Source organism: Ahaetulla prasina, chromosome 7, assembly GCF_028640845.1.
Source record: "Ahaetulla prasina isolate Xishuangbanna chromosome 7, ASM2864084v1, whole genome shotgun sequence".
NCBI lineage: Eukaryota > Metazoa > Chordata > Lepidosauria > Squamata > Colubridae > Ahaetulla > Ahaetulla prasina.
Window position 1 is genome coordinate 45,461,415 of NC_080545.1, and position 21,807 is coordinate 45,483,221.

General features: G+C 38.8%; 1 protein-coding gene across 5 annotated transcripts in view; it reads right to left on the reverse strand.

Annotated features, from left to right (window-relative positions):
* Positions 1-17,505, reverse strand: part of LOC131202197 (uncharacterized protein K02A2.6-like) — a 38,199-nt gene extending 20,694 nt beyond the window's left edge. For 3 of the 5 annotated variants that reach the window (XR_009156091.1, XM_058190943.1, XM_058190945.1), the window contains exon 1: positions 17,372-17,505. The gene's annotated coding sequence lies outside the window, so the exon portion shown is untranslated. The remainder of the gene's footprint in view (positions 1-17,371) is intronic. The other 2 variants (XM_058190944.1, XM_058190946.1) reach the window with 1 other exon arrangement.
* Between the last annotated feature and the right edge of the window lie 4,302 nt (positions 17,506-21,807).

Consider the following 21,807-nt stretch of genomic DNA (forward strand, 5'->3'; position numbering starts at 1 on the left):
TCCATTTGCCTTCATTTGCTCAACTCCTGACAACTTATGGACCCATATGTATATTTTTTGGCTACAATGCAAAACTGGTGTGACACTGGGTTTTTCTTTTTCAAATGTTCTTTCAACTTCCCAGCCTAATTTACAACATTGTAAGTTGTAACCATCAACATCTTAGAAATGTCTCATCAAAAATCTGACCATTCTGATTCTGCTTGGTTCTGAACATCTGGGCTCAGACAAAAATAGCCAGGTCCTGTCACCTGCTAAGACTTTATCATGGCAACATAAAAAATATAACAACATGCTTATATCATGCTTAGCTGTGCCTTGTATAGTTTCTAAGAATTGAGAAAAGATATTTTATTCACTAAGATTTGTTTCCCAAAGTATAGTCATTAGCAAAAAGCAGTTCTGCCCATACTTTTTGGCTTCTCTGCATCAGTAATATAGAAGGGGAGAGATGTGAGGCAATATGTCTAAAGGATTATTTCTCCCTCTGTCCGCTTCATATCAGGGTGGTTGAGATTATTTGCTGATGTTCCAGGAAGACTGACAACTTCAGTTGATTTTGCAACTGAATGGTAGGCTTTCAGGTTTTACTATTATTTGGGACAAATTTGCATAGAAGGCAGAGAAAATAATGAGGCAAAGTTAAAGGTTTATTTCCTTTACTTGAGTGGGGTTCCTTCCTACTTCTCTCTAGTGGGCAACAATATTAGTTTGTAATATAATTTACATTTCTAATTAAATTATAAGTGTTATACTTCAACTGCCTGAAATATGATGAACCTATTCAGGAAGTACTACTAAGTCATTGGGGATTCATCTGATACTTATGAATTGTTTCATACCACATCCTGTTTATCTTTGATGAGCTCCTGTAATTCAGAATTTACCCACTATGTTATCAAAGTGGAGCCTCACATCTCTGGTATTAACAGGTTAACAAACCTAAGAGTAGTAACAGATGGCAATTGAAATTTCTAAGATTGATTACACAATTAATACAAAAAGATTAATACAAAAACAAAGCTTCTAGATTCATCAGCTAGATTCAGGAAGCTAGTTTTTTCTTCCAGATCTCTATATTCAGTACTCTGCTGCTGAATTCTCATACAGGAGACGATTATTTACAGAACTTTCAAGGGCAGTTACATATTGAACCACTATATTTCCAGGTTATATTAATGTGTGCTGTAAATGATCACTACATACTGAATAAGAAGTGATAAAGAAATAGAACTGTGAGTGGAAGTTCTCTCATTTTCCTTCAAACAAAGGAGATGGAGTAATAGTTTAAACTTCTCAATTCTGCATATAGTAGCCTCAATTTAAACTTGTTCTCTATACATTTATATTAAATTACACCCAAAGTTAGAACAGCACAAGTAAAATTTGCACATCTAGTTTTGCACTTGGATCTTCACAAATCTTTGTTTGATCATGTCCTTCACAAACCAAGTGACACTTTAACAAAACAATTATTTCAGATGTCAGCAACATTTAGTAGTACGATCAAATCATAATACAAGTAAAAAATCCAGTGTGATGAAGCAAGAAAACAAAAACTGCAGATTCCATATAGAATCTTTCTTCTTCCTCAGCCTCACAAATATTAGACACACATTTCTAAATTATTTCCTAAAGAATAAGGATAAGTAATCACAAACAGCCCAAAAACAAACAAATAAATAAATAAATAAATTCACCATGTATCAACAAAGTATTATGTCTAAAAATTGATGAAGGCTAAGATTTTTTTTTTCCCTAGTCAAGCTTTTTAAATGAATAAAAATTATATGACTGAATGTGCAAGACCAATTGTTGAAAATATGAATTCCTATCAAATGTCTTAACATCTTTGTTTTAATTTACTGTTTTATTCTTAGCATTAAAATCTTGTATACACTCTAAACAAGAATTTTTTAATATCTAAGTAAGAAGATGCTTCAGTTATCATATCCATCTTTTCCATGCCTTTAATACCTTTGGAAAAATATTGCACATTAGTTCAGGTATTCAACATGAAAGGCTATAAGTATAATCTTATTAGAAAGTGAAGAGGTTCCCTGTTCTTAAAATTTGAGTTTTCTGAGTATTGATATTACCGCCATGACATTACACACTGTCTTATATTAAATCAGTCGGCATTTTGAAGCTGTAAAGAAGATAAGAAAAAGCTAGTGGCCTCTGTAGTTGGCATTAATAACAAGTTCTCTTCTATTTTTGCTCAGCCTACCATGTATTGCAATCTCCATAATTCCACTTTCTCTGGCAAAAATGGTTGAGTTACAAAAACTCTTTTAATATATTGTAGCAAATCTTATTAATGTGGTATCTTGCTTACATAACACCAAACAAGGATGTATGTAATGTACTGAATAAAGTGAACATTGACTTTCAATAGACTGCTACTTATAAAATCATATTTTTACCCATTAGATAAAATTTTTGGATGAAGAAAAATGTACTGATGACTATTGAGGACATGCTCAAGGAGTCTGAAAGATGCAGACCAATACTAGATTTGACCATTAATGAAAAAGGCAAAGACATAAAAAGAAAAATAAGTATAGTGTTGCCTAAAATATGCATAGTCACTTCATTGGTAAAGGAGGAGGAGGAGGAGGAGGAGGAGGAGGAGGAGGAGGAGGAGGAGGAGGAGGAGAAGGAGGCCGCCACCTTATTGGGATCTGCTCGTATAATTCACCGATACATCACGCAGTCCTAAACGCTTGGGAAGTGTTCAACTAGTGATCTGTGATACGAAATCCAGCATAATTATCTCTGTGTATACTGTCATTTTGTGTAATGATATAATAATAATAATAATAATAATAATAATAATAATAATAATAATAATAATAATAATAATAATAATAATAATAATAATAATAATAGATAATGTTGTCTAAAATATGTATAGTCACTTTATTAGTAACAAATAACAAAATCAAATAAAAAAAAGGCATATTCTGAGCAATGTAACAAAATCCAGGTTACAAGTAATAATAAAATCAAGGCCACTCAAAACATGTATACAAATCATACATGTTAGGAAGAGCAGGAAAACAAAAATATCTCAGGCAGAAATTATGGAAACATCCTTGTCACCTTATAATCAAAGACCACGCACATATATAATCTATGTTGGCTGAGCATGAGGAGCTTTGAATATTTGTTCTGCTTTTTAACTATGATCTACCTATAATTCTCTTCTATTCAAAACTATCAATCTTCAGCCATAAGGATCAGAGGAACCTATGACAATTATAGGAAAGGACTGGGGTGGTTGCAAGAGAGGGAGTAAGAAGCCTACAAAATGGATGGGTTCATATGTCCTACTAAGCTTTAATGTAGCTCAAATCAAATTACGGATCCTTGAAGGTATGGACTTTGAAAGTGATAGAAAAAAGAGACCAATACTGTCACCTAATCAAGGCAATCAAGATAGGTTCAAATTCATTGGTGTGCAGAAGGCTGTTTGCATATTGGATAAGTACAGTATATTTTTACTGGAACTACCAGTAACTGAAAAAAATATGTCTATTATTCTTCAGCTGAGAACTGCTGATCGAAACTCAGAATGAATCACTCTACAACAGCTGGTGTTTCAAGATCTGCTACAATGCAGCAAAATTGAAGGTTAGCGTTCAAGTGCTGCAATTTCAAACTATTGATCAATGATCATTTTGGGCATCCTTGGGTTAGTCTTGTTGGCATGTGGCAAGCAAGCAAACCACTAAGATTAAGTAGGAACCATCAATGTCAATGTAACTCTCCAGTGGTGTGTTTGCTAGGTTGATTAACACTTGCTCCTGGTATTTTGGATTACTTTCTAATGCAGAGAGTCGTTCTATCAGAAATAGTATGTTTAGTTTATCAAATTATATAGAAATAAACATTCTTAAGACACTATGTAATTTTGATAGATTATTACTGAACTATTTTCTTCTGACTTGACTTTTATTACCCAAGCTATTTCAATAATTTGCTGCTAGCAAAGCTAGAATAATTAACCTAAATATCTTGTTTCATGCAACATATGTGCTTTTCTAGAGATATGAAAAAGCACATATATTTCATTCTCTCCTAATATCACCTTCTCTTGTGTTCTACAGATATGCTGTAACTATAACTCTCAGGCATAAATCTGGCTGGAAAAATCACCATAGTATCACAAGGCTTAATGTTTATAAAGTTACCCCATTTATGAACTTATGGACTGTGTCCCTTTGGAACCCATATTTCTTGTTGTAGGAGAAAATATGTGAATGGTACCAATAAACAAGATCCCATTTTTCAACATTTGAAAGATTAAAGCAATGATTGTTTACCAAATACTCAAGCCTTCCCTCCAATTATATATTGCTATTGCAAGTATACATGCATCAGAGACATAGCTGTTCCCTATTACATATATAAAAACAAAAGGAGGAGAAGATTCTGCTTGTTTGGCTAAAGATAATATTTGGTTAAAACAATGGCCTCCAACTCGTCATTTAACCGTTCAAATTATAGTGCAGTGATGATAGCTGAAAAACCAGATTGTATCTGCATATAATTTCAGTATTTATATCTATTACCTGCACAGGCACTGTAGACCAATAATAGCTATTATTCATTCAGAATATGCTTCTAAAGTGCCTAAAGTGGATGCCAGATCCTGCATAACAGCAATTCTCATTCTTATGTAAAAGGAAAAAGTAGGAAAGGAGCTTGGGAATGAAAAGGTTTGGTATCATTTTTTGCCAGTAAGGCTTTTGGGAGTCTTTGGTTTTTTTCCTTGAGACCTAGTCTGACTTTGTTTCTCTTGCTATTTTGTTCAACACTTGTAATTCCTGGCAATGGGCCTATCTTTTTTCTTTCTTCACTTTTTATTGATATAGCAGAAAGATTGGCTTTTTGTTGTTTTTAGTTTCCATTGCAAGCATAAGTAATTTCTGTGCATTAAAAGTGAACTTGTTAACCCGTATCAGGATCCTTCGAAAAGAGGTTTTCAGAAGCATGCTCAGCTGGTGTAAATTCTTACAAGATATGTGTATGCACGCAAAAGGAATTCCTGAAGAATTTACTAAACTTCTCTAAAAAATCCTTTCCAATTTCAGTAAAGATTAAGGAATTAAAATGTGCCTGTTTCCCCTTGGCTCCCCTTCAGCACTGTCGCTTTTCTGACTGTTTATCCAGAAAAGGAAAAGAAAAAACTTGGCAGAATTGTCTACAAATATTCATAGGAAGCAATGATTTTGATATCCTGCTGTATCGGCTCCCTCCTTCTTTAAGATTGGTTAATTTAATTTTCTGCCCAAGGGAAAGCAACCTACTGGTGTACAGAAACAGTCTCTCTCCCACAGATTTAAAACCCTTTTCTTCCTCTAAAACATTCCCTTTGCATGGTACAACAAAACTTATTTTATGTCTATGTGTGTGTGTTTGTTTGTTTTTCACATTTCCAAACTGCCCATGTCCCTCAGAGGAAGCTATTTTTTTCCCCCAACAAAAGGTGGTGGGGTACTTGTTTGTATGGTATAAATGCAGAATTTGTTATGACAAACAGCAATCAAGTTTAAGAATCCTTTGCCAGAAAGCCATGTGTGCCCTTTCAATTTTGCATGTTCACTATTTAGAACTGGCACATATTATAATTCCCAAAGAACTGGTACGTTGTTAAATACACATTAATGCTATATTAAGCTGCACAAGACTGCATGCAGAAAGAAAAAAAATGCTTATAAGGCATCTTATCATTGCCTTATCTGAAAATGATGCACACCATGGGCACCAGGGATCAAACTTTGCTCATATGGTATCTGAAAAAAAGGTTACTTACAGATAAGTTTGTCATAGGTTTGAGGTGGTATTTAAGAAAATAAAAGTGAAAGGAGATATTCATGAAATGTCAGGTAGATACAGATATAATATCTTTTGACACCTGCATTGCCTGCAGTGATAAAAAACAACACAGGAAAGGCAGGTAACCAGTGTGGTATTATGTAATTTCTGGGCTGGGAATGCCTCTGATTTGAGAGAAAAACACTGAAGGAACATAACTGAAGCTGATTCATTGATTGCTGCTGTTTGTTGACTGTGTTTTCATTAGCAAGAATAGATGCTCATATGCCCAGTAGTTTTCAAGAATCACATGAGAATGATTACAATTTGAGGGATTAGCCCTGGGGCAGTTTATTTTAACTTTACCTCATAGAGGAAAAAGAGATGAGGAGCCAATATAATTTTCCTTGTTGAAGCATTCTGCATTGCCTTAGAATTTCATCTAGCATGTCCAATATCTGACATAATTGTCAGAAAAGGCTTATGTATAAGCAGGCTCCTGCCAAATGATATGTACAGAGTAACGTAAAGTGAAGCAAAGCAGCAGACCACATCTGCTTACCCTGTCAATATTGGTGGGAGTGGACTTGGTGGTGGTGGTCTAGCTCTCAAACAGGCTAACAATAAACAATGGCCCAATCAAGAAGTCATCAAGACCACTCCCACTAACACTGACAGAGCAAGCCACTAATATATGAAATAAGAGCAAACCTCATTCCCTACTAGCACTGAAGATGGTAATGAAAAGTCTGCAAGAAACAACCAAGCCACAAAAGTACCGAGGACCTCACAGGTTGCTATTATTATATCAGTAGCTATTTTTAATTCACTTTTGAATCAAATGAAGCATAAAATCTCTTTTTAAATATATAACATTTGCTTAGTAGATTGACATTGACCACTGTGATTCCAAAATCGCATTTCTAATCAGTCAGTTCCAGCTCAGGTCCCATTTATGTACATGTTGTACATAAAGGAGATCCAATGTATTATAATACAATTAGTTCTATATCTGTTTCAGACAAATTAAAAGAAATGATAAATAAGAAAAAATAAATGGTTTCCTGGGAGGTGGGGAATGTTGCTGAAAGAAAATCATGATGGATTCAGCAAATGCAGCTCTTGGACCAGGTTGGACACACCTGCTCTAAAGGTTGATGGTGCAGGGTTTGCATTTGCTGGACAGCAGCCCCACAAGATCATATAATAAAAATAAAGGAAGTTTGTTATTTATCAACTAAATTTTATATGCAACCCAAGACAGCTCTTTTTCACTCAATACAGCCCAGGTAAGATAAAGCATGGATACCCATGCTTTAGAGCAGGGGTGTCAAACTCGCCAGCCGTAGGCCAAATGTGTCATGTGCTGGCTCCACCCCCACCTGGTTTAGCGAAGGGGGGAAAAGTCCCCACGCGTCATGTGACACTGCCATAATGATGTGAGTTTCACACCCCTGCTTTAGAGGTTCTTAAGAGGATCAAGAGGAATGTGGAAGTAGGTGATTTTTTGACACTATTTTCATGGATTTTAAAACAGGCTTTGATAGAATTCTTCATCAAAGGATCTTAAGTAAACTAAGCAGACACAAGATAAGAGAACCTATCCCTTTAGAGTAATGCTAGGTAGGCAATTTTTTCAAAGAAAGAAAGTAAGAAGTGTTCAAGTATTTGTGTTAGGATGAGTGCTTGTTCATGAGTGATTTTGCTTTAGGAGTAAGCAACTGACCAATTTTAAGCATGAATATGATATTGAACATTTCACCACCTTCTCTTCTTCAAAACAAAATCTACCCCACCCCCTGCTTTATCTATGAGTCTTTACACATGCTGGGAGAAACATGTTCTGTGGACTCCCTGTGAAGTGAGTGGAAGGAAAGTAATTGATTAATGACAGAGGTAGATAGCCAAGATAACAGCAATAATCTCCCACTACAGAGGCTGACTGTGAGGCTGTGTTTTATTGTAGCTGTCTTACACAAGGTCCTTTGGCTGTCCTGCAGAGAACCAAACAACTATGAAAAAAGCCACTTCTGTACAGAATATGTGCCAGAAGAGATGCTAATAGAGAATGAAAACTAAGCCATGGAAATTGAATGATCACTTTCTTAACTTGTTGCCCATCAAAACTATAATAATAGTACTACCTGGCAGCCACATTCTTGTAGTACTAGAGGTGGGAAGCCAAGACAGCTCAGTTCAAAGTGGCTGGAGAGTAGCTTGTTAATGTAGTTGTAAGATAGAGACACACTTCTGTGAATGGTCTGTCCCTGAACCATATTTTGTGTATATACTCTATAAAGCCATGGTTTGATATAATAGTTAAATTAATAGTAAGTTAAATTATGGACATCAGAGAAATACAGCATATCATTGTATTTACATTGAGAGATATGTGGCCTAAGACCTATAATATCTTCTCTAAAGATAAATATTCTTCTGGGGTTACTCTAATACTGTATATGCCAGCTGGATACTGCCTTGACTGTATTGCTTTGTCTCTCTGCCCAGTGCATTAACTGCTTTCCCCTCAATTGTGGTTCAGCGCAGTAGCTAAAGGTCTCTGAAAATAATTTCTCTAAGCTCCCAGGGTGACAATAAGTCCTGCCCATAGTCATTCTTCTTTTTAAAAATACCATCATGCTCTTTATATCTCATTACTAAAGTGAGCTTCTTAATTTAACTACTAAACTCAAGATCACATTCAAGGACTTGTTTTCTTTCTTTACAAAACAGTTGAAAATAGGACACCTTCAATCAATTACTTTCTGATCGAAGACCACTGATTTATTGATTTATGAATTATGTCAGCTTAAGCTTACTTAAGAAAGCCAAGGTGTCAGCATTGTAGCATCACCCAGTATGGCAAGAACATATATGGGGAGGAGGGTATAAAAATGTTGCTGTTACTATTTTATCAAAGCTCTGACCTTTTTTACATGGGTAATGCTTGGTAGATAAGTTTAGTTTTAGCACAGAGAGAGAAGCCAAAGAGATAATATGTGATATTATTTGCCATAAATATTTTATTTACTTTAATGATAATATGGACTTGGCTAAAAGATTGACTGCCACCAGATAAGCTCCAAGAATGACAACAAACATAGATCAAGCTGCAATTCCAAGACTAGGAAGCAACTGAACTTAGATGAATGTTTAATGGTTGAACATCCTGATAGTGTAACAGTAGATTTTTCTAACAGCAACAAGTTTTCTATTTTCAAGCATTCTACTAACTTAAATTGACAAAATATTCATCAGCCCCAGTTTCTGCATCTTCATAGTTCAAAGAACCATCAAGGCTACATGAGAAAACTAAAATCTTAGAAACAGCGTGAGCAAAGTATATTGGGGCATCTATAGACAAATTTTCCTTATAACTAAGACATTGCTAAGTCTGTTTGATAAACTGCATGAAACTAAATGGTTGATAAAATAGAGGGATTTGGAACATATGTAGTCTCTTTACAAGAATATTTAGTTACCTATTACATTCTTGGTATTGGCTGCTTTCTTTGCTTTGGCTCATTTGAAGAAAAAATAAAGATTTACAATCACCATTTCTCAGAATTACAAACATCTGGAGAGCTACCAAATGTTTAAGTCTTTAAAGTCTTTAAAGATAATATATGTTTTCTTTTATGTACGAAAAGGGCTAAGCAGGATACTGCTGTGAGAGCAGCCTGTATGTCTACCTTGGAAAGATAAAGACCATATCAACAGAAGTGTCTGGGCATGTAGCCAAATTCAGCATTTCTGGCCACAAGGATAACGTTGCTCTTATGGCTTAAAATGTTGTCTATACAGACACAAGAAGTTCCATAAATGTTTCAAAGTAATAAATTTAAAATAGTAGTTTAAAATTTAGGAAACTGTCCAGCTGATTCAAATGTTAGTATAACAAATTGAAAGAAGAATCATTGTTCATTTATATAGACAGTTTAGCATGTATACCAGCTCATTGAGATCTGGTAATTTTGGCTTCTAAGCAGAAAAAAAGCAATTAAAATTTCCTTGCAAATTATAGTTATATTACCCTATTGGATATAATAAACTGTGAGATATCTATGTTGGAAGTTATGTGACTGACTCAATCAAGAAAATATCATTGATGTTGTGTTGGTGGGCTTTAAAGAGGGTAGATCCCCTATAGATCTTTGCCTAGTATGGATGAATGAATGTTCAGATTTGTTGAGTTTGCCTAACTCCAAAAAGATTCCAGGGAGCTTGCAACATATCCAATATATTATATTTAAAAATGGCTGCCCAGACACATCAAATATATGTGCAGCACAAATTCACAATTGTTTATATTATTTGTGGACTTTTAAGCAACCTACACTATAATTTTAACAATCCACATGTGATAAAAACTCAAAAATTCTTCCATCAATAAACAGTCATTTATTAACAAGCTGTATACCAAGACAAGATTGATCTAAGAGCCGGTTTGGTTTAATAGTTAAACCACATATTAGAAACCAAGAAGCTGTGAGTTCTATTTCCACTTTAGACATGAAAGATGATGGGGTGACTTTGGTCTGGTCACTTTTCTTAGCCCACAACATCAGGCTCTAGTGACAAGCCAGTGACTCAATTCCTGTCACAACCAATGAATCAATACTTGGTTGATCTGAAAAAAAGCAGACCCTTCATGTGGGAAAATATTAGAAAGGCAAAATAAATGTAAACATTTATAATGCTTCTTAAAAATTAATTTACATGCATCTGATCCTTTGGTAACTTGTCAGCTAATTTTGTTTCAGATAGTGTCAGTATTTAGTTAGAGAGATCCAAGCTGATTTATGGTAAACTCCCAAGTCCCCGTTATAAAATTGTAAGGAACGGTTAGTTATCAATTATTATTATTTTTTTAATTAAAAAGTTTTATTTCCATTTTCCAACAACCTATTCAATATACAGTCTCTTATTCAACGTTAGTCATTAAGTTTCATTTATTACTTATTCGGACCTGCCCAGCTACCACTTCCTTCCTTAACAAACCTTTCCTCCTCCCTTCTCTACTTTCTTCTACTTTCTTCATCCTTCCTCTCCTTTGCTTTTCTACTTCCTCTCCTCCTTCCCCACTCTTCTCTTCCACCCTTTCTAACCCTCTCTCTTTCCCCTTTCTTCTTCCTCTCCTTTCCCCCTCTTCTACCTCTCTCTTTCCTATCTACTTTCTTCCTTCACTCTCCTCTCCTTTCCATTCCTTCTGAAATGGCAGCTGAGCAGCCCGATTTCATTTCAAATTATTTCTATTTCTTAATTACATATCTTCAATCATTCCTTTACATTGATCCTTCATCTCCCCTCTCCCTTCCCTCCTCCCCCTCCCACCCCCCGAGACTTCCCAGAACAAAGTACAGAGTATAAAATTAACAATCATAAATTAAAATACAACATAAGTCATAATCCATAGTCACTCCTCTCTCTAAGACCTTAACTCCCTTTCCAGAAACAAAAAAGTACATTCTTCTTCCAGTCCATTATATATCAGTCCATTCCACTCCTAAAATCTTCAGAATCTTCCAATTAAATTAGTATTTCCAGTTCATTAATAAAATACATAGTTTTTAATATCCAATCTTCATCGATTAACACCAAATATATATCAATCCATTCCACTCCTGAAGTCTTCAGAATCTTATAGTTTTTAATATCCAATCTTCATCAATCAAGACCCAGATGATATTCCATCTTCCAGTATTCATCAGAAATTCTTTTATAATATACCTTTCTTCCTTAAACAGTCTCCCAAATATAATTCATATTTCCAGCTTAAATTCTTAAATTTTTATCCAATCTCCAAAAATAAACAATATTCTATCTTCTCATATCTTTAATATCACTTACATAAATCAAATAACATTGCTAATAACATTGCTAATATTAATATTTCTTCAATTTACCTTACATCTGTCAAATAACATTATTAAATTATACTTATAACTTATATCCAAAATCTATCAATTATAACAATTAAATTCTATTTAACCTAATACCAACATTACATCCATTTTTCTATCTGTCCTCCAAAAGTTAAACAATATTCCATCTTCCCATTCCTTTATACCTCACATATATCAAATAGTAACACCTTATACCCAAAATAGATCAGTTGTAAAAATTAAACCCTATATATATATTTTTTTTAAAAAAAACAAACCATCAAAATCACATCTTAAACCTTCTCCTTCCCCTTGTCTTCTGTCTTACACATTTTCTACCATCTGCTCACCAATCAGTTTAACATCTAACAATAAAGAATTTCCAATCTTTAATATATTGGTGTAAAAATCTCTTGTTTAAAAACTTATTAAGAAAAGATAAGCTTCCAAAAGTTTCTATAAAAAAAAAATTCCATATTTGAACTGAAGAAGTTTCCAAGATTTTAGTAGTTAGTTCTGTTTGCTTAAGAGCCATTTTTAAACTGTAAAATCTACCCAAAAGAGAAAAAAAAATTCAATAAACTTTTCTTCTTAAACATTGTGATAAAGAAAAAGGTAAAAAGAAAAAAAAATCATTAACAGTTCTTATTCATTCCATTTAAAAAGTAGCTTGTTATGTTCTTCTTATAGGTTCCATACCAATTATTATCAATTATTTTTAATGAAAGTTATGTAGTTCTCCGAAGCTCTTAGCTATGTGTGTGTGTGCATGAGCGTGTGTGTGTGTGTTTGTGATAGATTTAAGGTATAGGAAATATTATAAATTGTAATATTTATATATTATATTATATGGGCACCTGTGAACAATCTTCTGACCATCTGAGGTTTAGATAAAGCCAAGAAAGCTACTGTATGAACAATGTCAACATCAAAGCCTCAGGATGTATTGTTAGCTTCAAGAAAGTTCAATATCCTTTCCTACAATTACTGAAAGTTACTTACACTTCACATATATAGCTTGATCTTTTCCATCTTAATGTTCTCCCTTGCCCCCACTGTCGTCAGTCTTAAGTTTTAAGAATATTCCAAGCATTAGAAGCCTGTACCCGTACTAATCAGAATAGTTTCTGAAGATAGAATATGTAATTTTACAATTAAAATATGATTTTCTGGCAGACAAAAACCTAAAGGTGATATATACAGTTGCAAAATACTACTTTTTGCCATCAAGAATTTGTCAGATTATGGTCCCTCAGAAGAATCAGATTAACACACATAGTTTTATTTATTTATTTATTTATTTTATTTATTCATATTTGTATACCGCCCTATCTCCCGAAGGACTCAGGGCGGTTCACAGGCAAATAAAAACATATATATACAAATTAAGATAACCATTAAAAAACTTATTCTAAAAGCCAAATTATTAAAAATAGTATAAATATTAAAACCAATTAAAACCCCTATAAATTTAAAATCTGGTCCAGTCCTGCGCAGATGAATAAATATGTTTTAAGCTCGCGACGGAAGGTTCGGAGGTCCGGAAGTTGACGAAGTCCTGGGGGGAGTTCGTTCCAGAGGGCGGGAGCCCCCACAGAGAAGGCCCTTCCCCTGGGTGTCGCCAGACGACACTGTCTCACTGACGGCACCCTGAGGAGTCCCTCTCTGTGAGAGCGCACGGGTCGGTGAGAGGTATTCGGTAGCAGTAGGCGGTCCCGTAGGTAGCCCGGCCCTATGCCATGGAGCGCTTTGAAGATGGTCACCAAAACCTTGAAGCGCACCCGGAAGGCCACAGGTAGCCAGTGCAGTCTGCGCAGGATAGGTGTCACACGGGAGCCACGAGGGGCTCCCTCTATCACCCGTGCAGCCGCATTCTGGACTAACTGAAGCCTCCGGATGCCCCTCAAGGGGAGCCCCATGTAGAGAGCATTGCAGTAATCCAGACGAGATGTCACAAGGGCATGAGTGACTGTGCACAAGGCATCCCGGTCTAGAAAGGGGCGCAACTGGCGCACCAGGCGAACCTGGTGGAAAGCTCTCCTGGAGACGGCCGTCAGGTGATCTTCAAAAGACAGCTGTTCATCCAGGAGAACGCCCAAGTTGCGCACTCTCTCCATCGGGGCCAATGACTCGCTCCCAACAGTCAGCCGTGGACTCAGCTGACTGTACCGGGATGCCGGCATCCACAGCCACTCCGTCTTGGAGGGATTGAGCTTGAGCCTGTTTCTCCCCATCCAGACCCGTACGGCTTCCAAACACCGGGACAGCACTTCAATGGCTTCGTTGGGGTGGCCCAGTGTGGAAAAGTACAGCTGGGTGTCATCCGCGTACAGCTGGTACCTCACACCGAAACCACTGATGATCTCACCCAGCGGCTTCATATAGATGTTGAACAGAAGGGGCGAGAGAATCGACCCCTGCGGCACCCCACAAGTGAGGCGTCTCGGGGTCGACCTCTGCCCCCCCCCGTCAACACCGTCTGCGACCGGTCGGAGAGATAGGAGGAGAACCACCGATAAACGGTGATCCCAATCCCTCCAACCGGCACAGCAGGATACCATGGTCGATGGTATCAAAAGCCGCTGAGAGGTCTAATAGGACCAGGGCAGAGGAACAACCCCTATCCCTGGCCCTCCAGAGATCATCCACCAACGCGACCAAAGCCGTCTCAGTGCTGTAACCGGGCCGGAAACCGGACTGGAACGGGTCTAGATAGACAGTTTCATCCAGGTGCAGGGGAAACTGATATGCCACCATACTCTCTACAACCTTCGCCGCGAAGCGAAGGTTGGAGACCGGACGATAATTACCTAAAACAGCCGGGTCCAGGGAAGGCTTCTTGAGGAGGGGCCTCACCACTGCCTCTTTCAAGGCGGCCGGAAAGACTCCCTCTAACAAGGAAGCGCTCGTAATCGCCTGGAGCCAGCCTCGTGTCACCTCCTGAGTGGCCAGCACCAACCAGGAGGGGCACGGGTCCAGTAAACACGTGGTGGCATTCAATCTACCCAACAACCTGTCCATGTCCTCGGGAGCCACAGGATCAAACTCATCCCAGACAATATCACCAAGACCGCCCTCAGATGCCCCATCTGAATCATCGCAATTTTGGTCCAGACCATCCCGAAGCTGAACGATTTTATCGTATAGATAACCGTTAAACTCCTCAGCACGTCCCTGCAACGGGTCATCCCGCTCCCCCTGGTGAAGGAGGGAACGGGTCACCCGAAACAGGGCGGCTGGGCGGTTATCTGCCGACGCAATGAGGGAGGAGGCGTAGCAATGCCTCGCTTCCCTCAGTGCCACTAGGTATAGGATCTAACTAGTGTCCGGTCAGTCTCTGAACGGCTGGACCTCCAGGAACTCTCTAGGCGTCTTCTCCGGCGTTTCATCCCCCTCAGCTCCTCGGAGAACCAAGGAGCCGGTTGGGATCTGCGCCGGGTCAGAGGCCGCAGAGGCACGACACGGTCTAAAGCCCCAGCCGCAGCCCGTTCCAAGCCTGCGGCTAGTTCCTCGGACGTGCCGTGAGCCAGACCCTCAGGAAATGGCCCAAGCTCCGTCCGGAACCTCTCCGGGTCCATCAGGCGCCTGGGACGGTACCAACATAATGGTTCCGTCTCCCTGCGGTGTTGAGTAGCGGTCAGAAAGTCTAGGCGAAGGAGAGAGTGATCTGACCATGACAAAGGTTCTGTGACTATATCTCTCAAGTCCAGATCCTTCAACCACTGACCAGAGATAAAAATCAGGTCCAGTGTGCCTCCCCCGATGTGAGTGGGGCCATCCACTACTTGAGTCAGGTCCAAGGCCGTCATGGAAGCCATGAACTCCCGAGCCACTGTTGATGACGAGCCGGCAGATGGCAAGTTAAAGTCCCCCATGACTAAAAGTCTGGGGGTCTCCACTGCCACCCCAGCAAGCACCTCCAGGAGCTCGGGCAGGGCAGCTGTCACGCAGCAAGGAGCCAGGTACGCGACCAGCAAGCCCATCTGACACCTATGACCCCATCTCACAAAGAGGGATTCACTCCCGGCAATCTGAGGCACAGTGGTCTCCCTCGGCTCTAGACTCTCTTTAATAACAACCGCCACCCCGTCACCCCTACCCTGGGCCCTCGGCTGATGAAATGCATGGAAGCCCGGTGGGCACATTTCGACCAGGGGCACACCCCTTCAGTGCCCAACCAGGTCTCCGTAACGCCTATAAGATCTGCGGCGCCCCCCTGAATAAGATCATGTATTAGGGAGGCCTTATTGGCCACGGATCGTGCGTTGCATAACATAAGCCGAAGGCCCAGGCTCTGAGGGTCTTGACCATCCGGGGAACGGGAGAAGTCAGAGGGATCGGGGCATGTGATCGCCTGCAAGCATCGAGCACGTGCCCCCCTAAACCGATACGATCCCCCCCTTCCACCATATCTGCCCCTCCCACTTACCGTGCATATAGAACCACCCTCACAGAAAGGAACGCATTCTCCCCCCTTAACCTCCGAACCCGTTAAAAAGTTGCCACGAGCACACGCAGGAACTGGTCTCCCTCCCGACGGGCTACCCCCAATACCCGCCCTAACCCTCCCACCCCTTAAAAGTGCCCTATTTAAAAAGCCCCAAAGGCTCTTTCTTTTCGCATGCCACCTCTGTGTGTCCCAAGACCCGTCATTGAGGCCGGCCCTTGGTAACGAGGCGGGCCGTTCCTGCGAGGCGGGGGCACCTCGCAGTTGCAAGAGTTCATGAGAAGAATAGCGCATAACAATGGAAGATCATGTCGGCGAAAGGATGGTCCATCTCCGAGTGGCAAAGATGATAACAATTAGATGACAGTTCCAGATGATAATAAAAACTAGGATAAAAAGGCAGGCCTAAAAAGATGACTCAAAACAATAATCCAGAGTGCTGTTAGTCCCCACTAAGGGCAGACAAGAATAGTAAAAACCATACAGTCCAGATGATAGTCTGTCGGAAGTCTGAAGCAGCATCATGGTATAGGGAGTGGGGAAGGTGTTCCAATCATAGCCAGTGTCAGCCTCCGTCCCCCATCGGAACTACTGCCTCTTCTAAGGGGCCCAAGGCCCACCAACGGCCAAGAATCCCAAACTGGCCAGAAGAGACGTAGTAGATGATAAACCATCGAAGGGGGGCAGCAGGCAGATGATTCCATAGTATCTCCGTCGCCTTCCCACTGTCCTCCAACCATCACCTCCAAACCCAGGTCAGAAGGCAATCCGGGGGGCCCTCCAACTCCAGCACCCCTTGGTACATCCTTACCCGGTTCGGAGGCCAGGTCTCTCCAAACCTCTCCTTCCGAGGGGCCAAACCTGTCTAACAGGTTGAACCTCTCCGAGAGGCAGGAGGATATGAAGGGCGCCATGGTCACAGTCTGGCTGCGGGGAATAAGCCAAAAAACGGCTGGCCGGAAGCAGATGAAAACGCCTCTATTGCTCTGTTTCCATCCTCCAGTCCGGGTTAGAAACCCAAGTCCGGATGGCAAAGCACAGCCCGATGGTAAGGTGGAACAAGACGAAGACGAAGCAAAATCGGAGACAGACCAGCCAGAGGATGCCAAAACCCCGGCCGAAAAACGGCCGAGAGAAAAGCAAGTCATCGCCCCGCCCCTACTCCGCTCTGGGCCCGCAAACCAACATGGCCGCCGGAATTCCGCCGTCTGCTTACCCGGCTCCGTTCTCAGCAGCCGTGGGATCAAATGTCCGAAAACCTCTCCCACGGCTGCCCCACTAGATGACAATCCGGGTCGGAGCCAGCAGACGGCTAGGTGGGCGGCTTACATGCTACCGTCCTCGGAGGGCCATCCAAAGCGCCGAGACCAAATCTTCAACGCTGCGCCATCTTGCGCATGCGCAGAGCCTATTTTATTACATTTATTTTCTTTTATGGCTGTATTTTACATATGGATACATCTAGGCCAGTAATCAAGTCTTAGTGAATGGCTAATGTCCACAGAGACTTTGCCAAGTCAGTTACATTTAGCGTGCTGTTATGAAAACCTGCCAAGCTAGAAGTAAATAAGCAGAAATGAGGATCGTAATCTTATTTTCCCTTGAGTGCTAAATAGCACTTTTTCCCCCCATAGGAGAGGAAGTGATGCTGAAATTATGAGTCCCTTATCAAGCATGTTCAAAGTACACTTGCATTGGACTAAAACATGAGAGATATGTGGGTGGTCTGGCAAATACCCATTCAGTTTCCATTAGAGGGCTGTGAGAAAATCCTTTATTTATAAGTTTCAGTAAGCTTATGGTTGGGTCTACAAATAAGCAACAAATGGATTTTGTGGATGATTTGATTTCCATTTGATTCTATTTTCAAACGTTAGCAATGTTTGATTTTCTCATTTTCACTTCCAACAAATGGTAACTACTGTGAAATGTAGACTTAGGAGACTGCTGAATATAATATGAGAAATTAACCAGAAGTGATGCTATAAAAGCATTTTTTGATTCTAGATAATATTTAATCATTCATATGTATTCCAGCACTATGACCTAGGAGATATTTAACAAACAGGCACCAAAATAGTTGTATAATTCTCTGTTAAGTGTAAGGTCAGAATAAAATTATAAAACTAAAGCATCAGTTGGTTTATTTAGAAGGCATGTAACTGAATTAGAGCAGCAATAGGGCGGGGATATCAATCACATCACTTAAAAAAACAGGATGGATAACCGGTTCATCACATCCACCCCCTTAGAAAGAGCAAAAAAGTAACCAAGACATGCATATGGATTCTAGTATACAATTTACTTACATTTTTGGAACATTAACGCATATCATGCTCTACAGATTTAATTATTAAATTCCTGTTATTAAACTTCTACTAGGTATGAAGAACATATTGTAATATATTTAATTTCATACATAACATTGGAGTGAAATGTGTGGCAATGACAATTTGACAGATGTAACACATTATGTTACATAGCTTTTCTAAGTTCGGGATAGGTGATCTGTCACTGTAACACAAAATAGAATATATTCTCATAAAAGAGTGAAAAAGTGCCATTAAAACCATTTGCATTAATAGCTTAGAATTCCAATAAATAACATTAATTCTGAACTTGCAAATCTGATTTTATTCTTCAGCTAAACCAGGGGTGTCAAACTCAAAGCCAGTGGGCCAGATCCAGCCTGCAGTGCCTCTGCCAATGAAAACAGAGCTCGGGAAGGCCGCACATGGCCCTCTCAGGTTCCATTTTTAGCCGCAAAGGCCTCCTGCATCCTCTGCCAGTGAACCCTCCTGAGCTCTGTTTTCGCTGGCAGAGGGGTAGCAAAACAAACTAAAAGTAAAACAAAACAAAAGGAGAAATGCTTCCCCTTTTGCAAATGCCCCCTGACATGAGTGATGCCGAGATGGCCATGTCCACCCAGCCACACCCACCCCAGCCACCAACACCCAACCCCCCCAAGGTCAAACAGAACCCTAATGCAGCCATCAATGAAATCGAGTTTGATATCCCTGAGCTAAATTGATGGGCCATTATCTGATTACAATGGTTGGCTTACATGTATTCAAAAATAATAATAAATTGTTTTGAATGAAACATTTGTTAGCTTTCTAACAAAATAAAGTAATTAGACACAAAATCTTCTTCCAGTGAGGAAGCTCTTTTTTATCCTATTCTTCCCATCAAAGAATAAAGTGGATATCCCTGCCCAGTCAGCTTGGGTGATTGCTAACTGCCTGATAAATAATAAATACACAAGTAGTTCCTGGAATATAAAATTTGTTATCTCCTTCGTTGCTAAGAATATAGAATAGTTGAGACTATTTAAACTAAGTGGGCTTTTGGAAAAATGGTGAGATAGAAACTAATTTAATAAATAGCTAAGTGAATTCTCTTCTTATTCAGACTAAGAGTATTAATAGGAATTAGTTATGATGGTCATAGCCAGAGTACAGAAGTAATATTATTACTTTTGCTGGAAGAAACTGTGAAAGGATTAAGACTGAACACATTTCAGACACATTTCCCATTGAGGAAAACATGCTGCTGCACTTTAATTGATGGATACTGTCTGACATAGCAGAATTTTTACTATATAAATTTTATCAGAAAAACAGTGACAATCATATCTTCAATATGAGAGGACTCCTGGTGGACAATCATTTAAATATGAGCCAACAGTGTGCGGCAGTAGCCAAAAATGCCAATGAAATCCAAGGCTGCATTAATAAAGGAATAGAATCAAGATCATGTGAAGTTCTAGTACTGCTTTACAAAGCCTTAGTAGGACCACACTTGAAACACTACATTCAGTTCTGGTCACCTCAGTATAAAAAAATATGTTGACATTCTGGAATCAGTGCAGAGAAGAGCGAAATGATTAGGGGGCTGGAGGCTAAAACACATGAATAATTGTTACAGGAATTGGATATGTCTAGTCTAATAAAAAGAAGGACTAGAGGAGACATGATAGCAGTGTTCCAATATTTAACATGCTTGTATAAAGATGAGGAGGTCAAACTATTTTCCAAACCACCAAAAGGCAAGACAAGAAACATCCAAGAAAGGAAGTAACATAGAACTAAGGAGAAATTTCCTAATGGTGAGAGCAATCAACCAATGGAATAGCCTTCAGAAGTTGTGTTGCTCCATCACTGGAGGTTTTCAAAAAGAGAATAGACAACCATTTATCTGAAATGGTATTGGGTTTCCTGTTCGAGCAGTGGTTTGGACTAGAAGGCCTCCAAAGTTCCTTCCTACTGTATTATTCTATGTTATATTTTGAATTGTCCAATCGTTCTGGAAAGCTATGGCACATTCCAAACTTTTACTTGACTAAGTTGGTTCACAATGTCATTATCGTCTTTTCATTTTCATATAGGAATGTTTTGCATAAAACATACATTACAGAAAGAATAAATGAAAAAATGATCAATTTGATTGTGCTCAGCATAGCTCTGTATTTGTCTTATATGTGTAGCCTCTCCAGTATGAAAACAGAGTTATTTTACTTTTAAATGATGTTATTACCCTAACAGTCCCATTTACATTCTGAGTTTTCATTGTACTAGTCATCCAGTTTCATTCAAATCATGAAATATTTGGCCTGTCTATTTTAATATGATATCTTTTCATGCTGTACTTGAGAGGAGTCACCAATGAATTAAATGAATACCTTCAGAGGAATTTCTAGCCCCCAGCAGGCATCAAATAAAATGTTAAAAGTGACTCAGAGTCCCTCTGGTACTGTACATTTAACCAGAAAGGATAGGCCATTATTGCAAATCCCCAGTTTTTGTCTTTAAAATCCTGTCCCATATCCCTAGAGTGTCAGTTCTGTTAATTAATTCAATAATTTCCTTTCTAATCTTTAAAACATTTTCATATTTAAAACAATAAATGAGACACTTAAGGGAGTTCCATTCATTGCTGGTAATTAATATGCCAAGGAATTAGGAGATTTATAACTAGCCTTTATTAAAATTCATTCATTTTCCAATCACTTTGACCAATACAGTGTTGAAATTATGAGCTTTAAAATGTTTGATAGTGAAAGATAGAAAAAAGATCCAGTACCCATTTTGGTTTCTCCTCTTCCTAATATAATCAATTTCTTACTTAGTCTATGACATGCCATTTGGGGCAATTTATTAAATGTTGATACTATCGTAATTAACAATTACAATAGGATTGGTTTGATTATATTTTCTCTGAAACAAAATGTTAGATTGATATAATTGGAAACTCACTGGTCTGATAACTTTGATATTAATTGGTGAATTGGGTATGTATTTGGAAAAGGGCTTCATGCAATAGTATTCCTGTGATACTTCTTTTAGAAGATGGTTTTGTACTCTTCCATTTTCTCTGTTCCAGGGGAATGAGTAAATGCCATGTATATGCTTCTGATACAGCAAAATTGAAGCATAATTTTAAAATCTTAGGAGAAATCACAATATTTATTTTTTCATCTGCCTATGACAATTAATATACAATAAAAATTTGGTAATTCTCCAATTCATTAGTCATGGAGCTTTCCAGTCTAAATTCCAGCAGTCTGCAAGACAATACAGCAATGTATGCCATCTGAAACATCAAAGATGAATGAGATCACCAAAGACATTGGGTGCCTCACTTAAATATATT